Source organism: Sipha flava, unplaced genomic scaffold, assembly GCF_003268045.1.
Source record: "Sipha flava isolate LNK unplaced genomic scaffold, YSA_version1 104_pilon_pilon, whole genome shotgun sequence".
In the NCBI taxonomy this organism is placed as follows: domain Eukaryota; kingdom Metazoa; phylum Arthropoda; class Insecta; order Hemiptera; family Aphididae; genus Sipha; species Sipha flava.
This window is the reverse complement of record NW_020271718.1, coordinates 2,308,539-2,320,239: the sequence shown is the minus strand read 5'-3', so window position 1 is coordinate 2,320,239 and position 11,701 is coordinate 2,308,539. Positions and strand designations below refer to the sequence as shown.

Here is an 11,701-nt window from a genome sequence, read left to right as displayed (position 1 = left end):
GGAAATAAATATCCACCATGTGTTATAAGTATTTTCTCTGTTTTAAATGTTACACCTGAATATTATTAGTAATAAATATTGAACAGCTTAAAAATATGGGTAGAACACGATTGCGGATGTTTGGAGATAGGTAACAAAAATGTGGTTAAATAAATAAACATGGTTGCGTATGAAATTGTATGCTACGTTGTCAAATTTACTAATTTCACCATATTATATCTAAAAATATATAAATATAGAATACATATACTAATATATAATAATAATACTATATAATAGTTCTGTAATAGTTCATAAAAAAAATTAATAGTAAAATAATAAATAAAATGAGAGTAACTAAATAAAAGAAAAATAATTCATAAATAAATCGACAGTTTTTATTTGAATGAAATTATTGTTACCTAATAAAATGCTTAAATTTGGATTTCTTCACATCTATAACCAACTACTTTTACTGAAACTCAGAAAATACCGTATAATATAACGGAAATAACGAAATTTCATTATATCTGATATATTTCATATCATTAACAATAAACATAGGTAATATAAGCAATAAAACACAAGGTATTAGCTAAATTTTTAAGTTTGTATAGTTTGTATGTGGTATACTCTAATACCGGTGTGAAAATTGGCATCAACGTTTAAAACTTCGTACTTAAAAATCGTGTAGTTAAAAATCAGGTAAAATCGTACGGAATCGTGTAGCTTAAAAAGGTATCGCCAATAACGAATCTACGCTCAATCGTGTTTTACCCGAAAGTATATTTGGAGATATGGTAAGTTGCAATACAAACAATTGTTAAAATATAATTAATTATGTTTTCCATTTTTTTTTTTTTTTTTTTTTTAATATAGACGCAATACTATGATAACAGTGGATACGATTCAATTTCTTCGCCAACTGTGATTCTATTGAAGTGTAGCCATTACTTACCACCACTATCCACAACTAGATTATCTCTCAGACACGTTGACACCACCACAACAAGAATTTTCTTTTGGCATGTTCACTCCAGCACAACGCAATAATAATAACAATAATAAAACATTCGACTATGGTAAGAAAATTTCACAAAGTACATAACCCCTATTGATCACATACGATATTATTAAGGAAAACTAATGAAGCAAAATTCGAAAAAGTGACGAAATAATATGCTGCAAGGCGTTAGATAGTTACAAATAATCATTACAGTCGAATAATATAATTCAAATATCTAAAGATATATTTGTTCCAGACTATCCTCCTGGCCCATCATGCATATGATTATTATTACATGGAAATAAAATAAGTTATTAAATATGTTCATATTATTACATAGAAATAAGATATTGAATCATTTGTACCGAAACTCATACGACAAACATTATATTAACCGCGTAAAATAAATATTAATGGTAGTATTATAAAAACAACGAATAGTCAGTCGCATATTGTAAAATATGAATTGATTGTTTAAAAATAAAACAATATCTGGATAAGAATCGAATACGTTAATATTGTATAAAAACAGAATATTTACATAATGATACACGTTCCGATATAATTTTTTTCTGTACTAACTACAAAAAGTTTTTTTTTATTTTACACGGTAGCTACTTATTTTATTAGAATGGACCACATTCACCATCAGTTTTTTATATACAACGATTCATGCATAAGCATAATATACATTTTTTTCTGTGCATCATACTATAGTATAGTTATTATAGTCTTATAAAAAGGGCATAGCCCTTCAAAACCTGAATAGAAAAATGAATATTATCATAAACAGTTTTTTTTGTACGGTAGCCACTCAATTCTTAGGATTTTTCATACGACATCAATTGTTTATGTATAATACTGCATATATCGGCATAATATATTTTTCTGTATATCATATTATAATTAAAACTGATTGTCATATTTAATCAGACGGTTTTATCATATTGAACATTATTATATAATGATGAATTAATCGAAATGGTTGAAATAAAATGTAATATTTTGACTCAATTAAAAAACGAAATGATTTCTCAAATGGTTATATAATAATTATTTAAAATTCCGAATCTATATTAATCGGGATATTTTAAAGAGTTTACCATCTCCTAGCCCGTGTATTTTCTTTGTATATAAAATATTCGGTGCATTCGAATTGCATGACAAAAAAATAAACATATACTGGAATGTCTAAATTGCATGCCACCTCGTAGAGGGATCTGTCCGAATTGTATGCCGTTTCTTATCTTAATATCGTTTCAGATTAATATAGTAATGCTTACAAAGTTGAAGTGCAAATATTTAAGTGATCGATACGTATGTCCGTGAAACAAACCACAATACACATAATAAGTACAGTTTGGTAAAATGTTTACTTGGATATAAAAAATATTTCAATCAATAAACTAATCAATTGTAACAACCATATCATAAAAAATTTAAGTCAAAATAAAGTTGTGCACATAAGTGCATGATAAATAAACTCGTGGATACACGGCATACCTCTCTAAGACATGGCATGCAATTCGGACATTTTTTTTTTTTTGGCATGCAATTCGGATACAGTCAAAATATTAGCTTGCATAGAATAATTACGAGAATTCTTGACCGCTATTATATTAATATATAGTATTTTGACTTACAATGCAGTATTTCGATACTGCATTGTGTATACGCGTACACGTGTATTACACAACTTTATATCGTCAGAGGGGGCTTTTTCCATCATCATTTTGATTAAATAATCACAGAGGAACAAACATCGACTTGACTGTTGCTTAGTTTACCACAAGAATTGTTCACGGATTGACATTTTTTTTTATTTCTGTCTCGTACATTTTTCGTGTTAAAATATGTTTACCTGCACTAATTGTACGAACGTTTTTATTCATTAGAATAGCTTAATAATTCATCAATGACATATGAAGATCCACGCTGATATAATGTTTTCGTGTGGACAATGTTCAAAAACGTATACGCGTCAAGACATCCTTACAAGATATATTAAAACGTTTCACGGTACGTACTTACATAATTTATAAATTTTTAAATATATTCCGTACAATGTTATTCGAACACATACAGAAAGGATATAAGTAGCTTCGCGATATTAGCTACGAATATACCTGCTACTCATTCATCAGAAATAATGGCAAGATGATGGTTATGATGAATTGCTTCATCACATGGTATGCGAATGTTCATTTCTGTGAAAATTCGGGTAAGATTATTTTTTAAAATATTAAGTGCCAAGTAGTATAATATGTTAGTTAGTCACAAAATTAATTTGTTCCGTAGGGGTCTCTAACAATTGTCATAACGAAAACAAGGAGAATAAAAAGCGAGTTAAAAGGACTCGATTAGATTTGAGGAGAAATGCTGTTGGTTTTATTAATGTAGGATCATCTATTAACAATCGTATAACGTGGTATTGTAAAAGGAATACAGCAAATATTCTTGATTATTTGGTTTTTCTCAACTCAGTAAAATCCAAACTGATACATATTTTAAAATCAACTGCACCACCTATCAAATTTTATCTTAAATTGGACGATGCTTTATAATAAACCAATTATTGAAAACTCGTCCGTGAATAGAGAATTTAAAACGTAGAGTGTCGCGTCATTCGGTCACGGTAAAATGAGCGTACGATGAATGAAAAAAACCATTAGCATACCGTTACAAGAGCAAGGTCATTTGGTTAGCTATTTGGTTAGTTATTTAATCGTGGTACATAAATAGTGTTAGCTATTTGAGCGCGATAACAATATTGTTCTGTACTGAAAACCTGTAGTTTCATAGTGTTGGTTTATCAGTTCGCTTCTGCCGTTTGGGATTTACCGTGCTGCTAAATATATTATTAAATTAATTTAATTAAATTGTATTAAATGAATGTTTTAAGTCAAAAAATTGAAGTGAAAATGTATTTGTATTATAATTAGAACACAAACATTTTATCCATCGATAAGAAAAGACCATAAGAAATTATTTGGAAATATTTAGTATAATTATGACTATAATAATATATGATAATCTTGACTAGATTGTAATAAAAATGTATTTTTACTTTTTACTTTGCGCTCTTATAATATGCGCTCTTTTTGCTTACGCGATTAAATTGCTATCGAGCAAATAACTTCACTCTTATGACACGCGCTCATTTCACGGCGATCAAATGACGTGGAACCAAAACCTCGACTAGGACGATTTTTAACGATAGTAATGTAGAGTACATTTTTAACGATATATTTGTTAAAGTTTTAACTGAGAAGGAAGACTATCAGGGCAAAGACAGTGTGGTCTATCTGGAGACAAATGATGGATTATTACTCGGTGTATACAAGTATACTCCAAGGTATATATACCTACGGGTGGTTCCTCATATATCGAACTACCAAAAGATATTATGGATAAAAAAGCAGTAATAAACCGTCATAACTCAGATAATCAATGCTTCAAGTGAGCTAAATTATCAAAACATGTAATTGGGGTAAACAAACAATGAATCGCTGAAAATGATTTTTTTCATTTTCAATTCATGAACATACGTATAATAATTTCACTGGAATATCATACCCAACTACCTCCAATAAAGATAAAATATTTGAAAAAAAAACAATGTATCGCTCAACATATACGGGTTAAAGAAAAAGAACGATACTCATCATGTTTTTCCACTGCGGGTAGTTGAGGAAAAAACAAAACACTGATTTTTCGTTATTAAAAGATAATAATAATTCACATTATACATTATTATTTTGTACTTTCATATCAAATTTTTCCCATCTTGTTCGAGCGCAAACGACTTTGCACGAAGACAATGTGATTTCTTCGTAAACGATGTTTTATCACCTTCGACAATTGACAAAAAAAATTTATTTGAAGAATATACGGGTATATGTGATGAACATAAACCCATATTAATAGTAACCTTACGGATTAATAGTAGAAAAATTAAACTAATATAATAATTTTTCTTTGGAATATATCTAACACTACTATAATTTACAGGTTCATAGATTATTTCAATTTAGACAATCACCATGGATGGTAAAATATATTCATTTAATCACTAAAATTCGAAAGAAAGCTGCAAACTATTTTGAAAAAGACTTTTATGAATTACTAAATAAAGCTGTGATATATTATTATTATTGTAATCTAGGAAAAACAATGGAGTTAACGAGAAAAATAATTAAAATGGAGTTGGTGTCGTCCGAGCCAAAGTTGCAAAAACTGACTAACCGTATTACATTAAAATACTGCACTTTTATGAAAATAAAAATTTAACACCAGTGATATTGAAGGACAAAATAATACATTTTTGCAAACCTACTTATATAGGTATATATCATATTATTATTATTATTCTTATTATTGGTAATTGTTTATAATTTAATTATGCTGAGACTTTGCTGTGCTCGATGTATCAAAAACACTCATGCACGACTATCATCGTAATATAATAAAGAGCCACTACAAAGAAACTATTAATTTAATTAATAAAGGTATATTATTTATACATTTTCAAAAAGTATAAATTATTGATTTATTTTTGTTATTTCAGGTTCATTCGTATATTACATTGAAACAGATAATTTTTATCATGATCTTAAAACCAATCCAAAGTTATTAAACTGTACGAATACTGCCAACCTACCACGTGACCACTCTTGTTTTGTTTCTGAAATAAATAAAATACCAGGGATGTTTCTTGATGAGATCGACGGACGAGTTATGCGTGAATTCATAGCATTAAGGGCTGTTGTATGCATGCATAATGGAAGGGGAACAAAAAATTAAGACGTAAGGTATCAGAAATCATATCTTTAAGAATCACATGAAGTTTACAGATCGTAAACATAAAATAACTACTATAAAAACCAAAAAACTAACATTCTACTGCCATGACGATAAAAGGTTCATCTTACATGATCAAGTTCATACACTAGTACACGGTCACTATAGGATATATTTTATTGTATGTAGGAGGATTTAACTTGTTATTAATTAATTAAATATGTCATTATCTTTTCCACCATTAACCACTAAATTATGTTTTTTGTTTCAGAGAAATCATAGTATATGATGATTATCTATAATAATAATATACAATCGTAATTATATTTTTTTAATTGCATAAATTTGTAGGTAATCCGATTAGTTCATATTTGTAAATATTTATTTTTTTAAATGTGATTCTCACTGCATATGTAATTAAAACTAAATCTGTTTTTATTAATATATGTTGTAAATAATATTTTTTATATATATCCCAATACGTTACAATTGTAAATATTATCAGTTATGTATGTTAAGAAGAAATAAATCACATACCATTTCTTTAATGCATGAACTTTATAATATGTACATTTGTATGGATTTATATCTATGTGAAAAATATAGCTAGGAAAATCTTTTTTGGTATATAATTGATTCAATCGAGGACATCCAAGTTCGTCCATGTTGATAACGGTAACGTGTAGAATAATGTTCTCGATCATTTTTTTGTTTTCGCTCATCCTTTATGTAAATGTATTTGAATCTCAACGAGTTTAAAATAATATCCAGTTCTTTGTATTCGACATCGCCGTATTCCATTGATAATCTGTGGTAATTTCTTTCGAGTCATTTGTTCGAATTTTCGAATCTTGTGTAATGAACGGGTGTTTGAAAATCCAATGTTGTGCTGCAAGTGTATCTGTACACAGTACAGACGTTTCTTTAATCATATATTTATTGTTGACTTCGAGAACGTATTGTATATCTAAATTTTCCGACGACATTGTTTTTTGAGTGTTTGGTTGAAACTATCTCGTTAGGATTATTTTTTCTCGACATCACTTTTATTTAGCCAACTTGATACCTATCACGTGTGTCATCAAAACCCAGCCACTTGACAAACATTCGACCACCCCTTCTACGTATTGTTTTTCATTATTTATTATTTTCTAAGCTAAATATTTATCAGGATGATTTGTTTTGCTTATCTCTTTGGAATAAAAACAACAGGCATTAGGTTTTCCCGAATAGTCTTCTTAAACATATGTTGGTGGAGATGATTTATTGATTTTAACAACGGTGAACACCTCCATTGACAATTAAGCAAATAACCTTTAGTAAACACCCCTTTTAGTGTACTTATTCGTATCTTTCCGCCCACATTACATTTATTTTTTCATTAATCATATGATTAATAAAAAAATAAATATATATTGCGTTTTTTTAATACAAACAGCGATGGATTTCTGCCCGCTTCAATATGAGAGTCATTTTAATTCAGTGTGTAGATTTATCGTTGTAATTTTTCATTAACATGGATAATATTAAAACCAAATTAGGTGTACCTTTGGCTGTAGTAATTTTTTTTTTTAAGTCCTATTAAATCGCTCTACAATACATGCCTTTGTGGTGCTATACGCAGAGTAATTTTTAATTTTGTATTTATTCATTAAGGCGTAAAATTTCTTGTTATAAAACTCTTTGCCATTGTCGAATTGAAGTAATTGAGGAGTAGGAATTATCAATATTTTCAATAACGCGTTAGAGACCTCAGTTCCAGTTTCCGATTTTAACAGCAATGCCCAAAGCGAATTTCGTACAACAGTCTATAACACAGAATATATTTAAAACCTTTATTTTGTCTTGAATAATTTCCATCTAATCAACTTACCACAAATCATTTTTACAGTAAACATTAATTACAAGTCTATTAAATTTTTTTCTCGCTGGGTAATGAATTTCGCGTGCAATATCTTCCTTAAAAGATATCTGGTTTTTTATTATTTTGGCTTTTTTTAGATATTCGGAAATCAATAGTATTTCATAAGAAACATTGATGTCTCCTGCTTTTTGAAAAGCTAAGAGTAAACGTAGTCTATCGACAAGGCTGTTTGGATCATTACATTGCACTATTTTTTTTTTTCACACCATTATAGCCCTCTTCAGAAGAAAATAATTTTTTTTATGATACATGTATACATAAATCCAATTTTTTAAATTGTTTTCCGACTTGTGTTAAATGTGCTGATGAATGAATTAATATTGATTAGATTAGAAACTCTTGCAAACAATAAACAAATTAACCCACATATTAACGGTTAGGAAAAATCTTCAATAATCATTGTATTTTCTATAAATTTAATTTCTTTATCGCCTAAACTAATACTATCATCCATCAACTTCTTCGGACCATAAACTTTATCTCTTTCATTTTAATTTAACCAGAGTTCAATGTTTTCTGTAGACTTGTTTTCGAATGAATAGTATTTGTTTGATGATTCAATTTATTCAATAGGTGACGATAGATAATACATTACACTCTCGTGTTATCTGTTTAAAAGTTCTCTGATCGGTTTAAATTTATTCGATACTAAAGACTGAACTTCAGCCTTTCCATTTCTCAACGTGATAAATTTATGTTTAATATTTCCCTTGGCTTTGATTAATCAATTTAATACCGAAGCGTTTTCGGTCACGATTAGCTTATAAATCTTATCGACCATCTTATCGAGTAAAAATTATTTTATATAAAAACAAAAACATCAAATCCGAATATAACGTATATACCGTCATCACGCTCGCTGTATTTGCAAATAACATGAAAATTTTCCTTGTTCCAACATGTAACGAAAAATGTTTAAACTCACTATAGCTCATATCGACTGAACAATACTCGTTATATACGTTTTAAATTCGTCTCGTTTTGTTTAAATAAGACAATCAAATTGTCATTATCATGATTCAATTGTTTTGTTACTTTTGAATAACTTTGATAAAATATGTCTACTTTGTTATGTCTTTCTCGGGAAAATATTCTCTTATAACGCCTTTATGTTCACCAATCACATCGTCCATTATGAAAATTATATTTGATAAAAACTTTTTTAATATGATAACAGTATTATTTTCGAAAATATAAATAATTTAACTCCATCTATATCATCAATAATACGTTTTAACAACTTGTATTTCAGTTACTCAAGTTTTTTGGAATTTATGTATACGTTTTCAAATCTCGAACTGTTTTCATTTACTAGTGAAAAATATATAAAGTTAGTCTCACCACATCTCGAACTATCTATGACCAATGACCGAAATCTATTTGGAAATAATGAACCACGTCATAATATTATAGTATTTGGTGTTCCGATATTATTTATTGGTAGTGTTAGTTTATGTTCGATAAATTTCATTTTACTGCAAATACCATTGTATCATATAATAAAGTATCGCACGATGTCTTGCTGTCGAAGAGTCAACAAGAATAAAGGTTTCGGTATAGTCAACTAACTTATAAACCATTTCGCAGTGAAAATTCAGATTCACCAGGTGAAAACATTTTTTATTTCTGTACGTTCGACCAATTTATTTGTTTTATTTTTATTTTATTTTTTCATCATAATCATATCAATAATAACGATGATAATAAGGAGAATAATAAATCAATTTAAATATTAAATTGAAGAAAACGTTAGTAGGTCTTCGATGTTAATCCTTTATTAATGTTTAATGTGTTTCACGTCATTTTACCTTGTTTATTGTAAAGTAAAAAATTGATGATGAAATTAAAATTTTTATTTTGTACCACGTTTGTAGCATTTTATACCATTTTTGTGTTTTCTCAACTATGTATTCTGAAGTAATATTAATACGAATAGCAATTGTACTATAAATATTTTCGTTGGTTGATGTATATAGAGCATCAAGTCGTATATTAAGACTGTGAGTACTCACACATATCATGATTTATAAATTTTTCTAGCCAACCCGATGAAAACACACGACCATATTCAATTGTAAATAGTAATATTTCAATTGAAACAGCCACACAACTGGGTTACGAGTGTATTTGCCGAAAAAGGATAATTTTATCATATCTCATTTGGCATAATTAAACGGCTAGAGGATTTAAGTTTTATCTTCGTGTTACATAGCATAAAGAAATTATCATATTTAATTACATAATGTATACAGACATAGCGACAATATAGCGTGCAACTGAAAACAAAAAACACAAAATGATAAAATATTTTATCACTAACATGAGTAAAAATTGTGTTAAAGTGACATTTATAAAGTTGAAACGATACAAAAACTTCAAATAAAATAATGTTAAAACTGGTCTACTTATATTGTTTTTACACAAAGGTGTTATAAGTATTAATCGTTATACGTACATTATATTTATTAAATAATTCATGTATAAATTCGTAACCAATGTCCATCATTTGTACGTTTCCATTTCAAGTATGTTTAAAAAAAATTTAAACAATTTTTTAAAATAATATATTTTCTAAAAGCTTTCTAATTTGTTTTAACTCTCACATATTATTGTAATCAGTATGGTATACTTTTTTTATACCATTATAAGTTATAAGGCACAGTTGCGTGGGTTAAAATAACCATGGAGCATGAATATACTTCCAACTATTTGCATTTATACAGACCAAATATATTAAAAGCCGCATAACCTATTTCACAGTAATCATGAAATCCATCCCGGAGTCATTATCGGTTTTGACCCATAAAAATCCGATTTTCGAAAAACTCTTTCTTAGTACTTTTTATCACCCGTATATGATTGTAATTCAAATCCCGCCGTTTGTTCAACATTTCAAATAAATCGATACGGTTTTTTTGGCTGTACGTTGATCAATCGTGAGTAAATGGTATTTTAATTTTATATTTACAGATATACCGTGTTTGTAGAAAAAAAAAAACAACATTTTAAATAACACTACTCTGTGTCCATACAATGAAGATTGTTTCACGCGGTGTTATTTTTATTTTTTTTTTTTTTTACAACAGTCATCGTTTCGGATGCTATTCTCGAACTCTTATAAGATATTCGAGAGAATTTTTTCTACCGTAAAAGCGGCGTCATGGTATCGACTTTTAATTTTTCGAAGTGTAATATAATCTAACACGGTTGCATCATTAAACGGGTTGCGCTGAAATACAATAAATATGATAATAAGTCAATAACTCACGTCCTCGCGGCGAGAGAATAAAAACAATTTGTTTCGCCACGCGCGGCCGTGGTAGGAACAGCGCCCAACAACCACTCGAGGGGGTAATAACGTTGTGCTGCGCACGTACGAAGAGAACATATTCGTTGCTCCACCCGGACGTAATCCTGCGACGGTGCATCATATATATATATATATATATATATAGTTACCAAAGGATGGTAGAACGATGTGTAGGGTGCACGTTTATCGTGTTCGCATCGCGGGAAACGTCCGGCGAGTGAAGTTCGTCCGAACGCGATCCGGAACGAGAACGTGCAAAAAAAAAAAGAAACTGTCACAACGTATCGAACGCCGTCGGTTGTGCGCACGAAAGGGTTAGGTTTTCTCGTACCATTGTGTTCGTTTACGGTTTTACCCTTACGCATGGGCACACTACATCACTTGCGGTTTATTTCTTTTATCCTTCGCCTGCGTTCGTTACGCGTCGTACTTTCGCGTGTAATCGCTCCGGACCACCTCCCGAGGCCTGGACGATGAATATTTATTACGGATTCCGGAGACCCCGGGTGTTGATGTCCGTCGGTTTTCTTCTCGGTCACACTCCCTCGCCGGGGCATCACACACTACTCCCGCGGCCCGAGGAGACGTTCTACGTGCGTTCGCGGCACACGCTGCGCTCCGTTACAACAGCCGCTACCGAACCCTTTAAATTGCCCGTGGCCCCGGTTTTTGTCCCCGACAC

The 11,701-nt window shown here is 29.8% G+C and overlaps 1 long non-coding RNA gene across 1 annotated transcript; it reads left to right on the top strand.

Moving 5' to 3' along the window:
- Positions 1–2,909: 2,909 nt before the first annotated feature.
- On the top strand, positions 2,910–3,428 carry LOC112683675. Its single transcript, XR_003148609.1, has 3 exons — positions 2,910–3,004; positions 3,071–3,206; positions 3,284–3,428. It is a non-coding gene; the product is annotated as an uncharacterized LOC112683675 (long non-coding RNA).
- The last annotated feature ends 8,273 nt before the right edge of the window (positions 3,429–11,701 follow it).